This window comes from Micropterus dolomieu, linkage group LG21 (assembly GCF_021292245.1).
Source record: "Micropterus dolomieu isolate WLL.071019.BEF.003 ecotype Adirondacks linkage group LG21, ASM2129224v1, whole genome shotgun sequence".
Lineage (NCBI taxonomy): Eukaryota > Metazoa > Chordata > Actinopteri > Centrarchiformes > Centrarchidae > Micropterus > Micropterus dolomieu.
The window spans coordinates 35,710,273-35,711,543 of NC_060170.1; the positions used below are offsets into that span (position 1 = coordinate 35,710,273).

Here is a 1,271-nt window from a genome sequence, read left to right on the forward strand (position 1 = left end):
TCAGACAGTCAGACTGGTAGAGACAGACAGACAGACAGTCAGACAGACAGGTAGAAACAGACTGACAGACAGACTGACAGGTAGAGACAGACAGACAGGTAGAAACAGACAGACAGTCAGACTGACAGGTAGAGACAGACAGACAGACAGGTAGAGACAGACAGACAGACAGACAGACAGACAGAGAGTGAGACAGACAGGCAGGCGGTGAGACAGACAGACAGACAGACAGACAGAGAGTGAGACAGACAGGCAGGCGGTGAGACAGACAGACAGAGAGACAGACAGACAGACAGAGAGACAGACAGGCAGGCGGTGAGACAGACAGACAGACAGACAGACAGAGAGTGAGACAGACAGACAGGCAGTGAGACAGACAGACAGACAGTCAGACAGACAGGTAGAAACAGACAGACAGTCAGACTGACAGGTAGAAACAGACAGACAGTCAGACAGTCAGACTGGTAGAGACAGACAGACAGACAGTCAGACAGACAGGTAGAAACAGACTGACAGACAGACTGACAGGTAGAGACAGACAGACAGGTAGAAACAGACAGACAGTCAGACTGACAGGTAGAGACAGACAGACAGACAGGTAGAGACAGACAGACAGACAGACAGACAGACAGAGAGTGAGACAGACAGGCAGGCGGTGAGACAGACAGACAGACAGACAGACAGAGAGTGAGACAGACAGGCAGGCGGTGAGACAGACAGACAGAGAGACAGACAGACAGACAGAGAGACAGACAGGCAGGCGGTGAGACAGACAGACAGACAGACAGACAGAGAGTGAGACAGACAGACAGGCAGTGAGACAGACAGACAGACAGTCAGACAGACAGGTAGAAACAGACAGACAGTCAGACTGACAGGTAGAAACAGACAGACAGTCAGACAGTCAGACTGGTAGAGACAGACAGACAGACAGACAGACAGACAGGTAGAAACAGACAGACAGACAGACAGGTAGAGACAGACAGACAGTCAGACAGACTGACAGGTAGAAACAGACAGACAGTCAGACAGTCAGACTGACAGGTAGAAACAGACAGACAGTCAGACAGACTGACAGGTAGAAACAGACAGACAGTCAGACAGTCAGACTGACAGGTAGAAACAGACAGACAGTCAGACAGTCAGACTGGTAGAGACAGACAGACAGACAGTCAGACAGACAGGTAGAAACAGACTGACAGACAGACTGACAGGTAGAGACAGACAGACAGACAGGTAGAAACAGACAGACAGACAGACAGGTAGAGACA

The 1,271-nt window shown here is 50.4% G+C and overlaps 1 protein-coding gene across 3 annotated transcripts in view; it reads right to left on the minus strand.

Annotated features, from left to right (window-relative positions):
- Positions 1-1,271, minus strand: part of chek2 (checkpoint kinase 2) — a 14,094-nt gene that overhangs the window by 8,305 nt on the left and 4,518 nt on the right. The gene's annotated exons all lie outside the window — the stretch shown is intronic.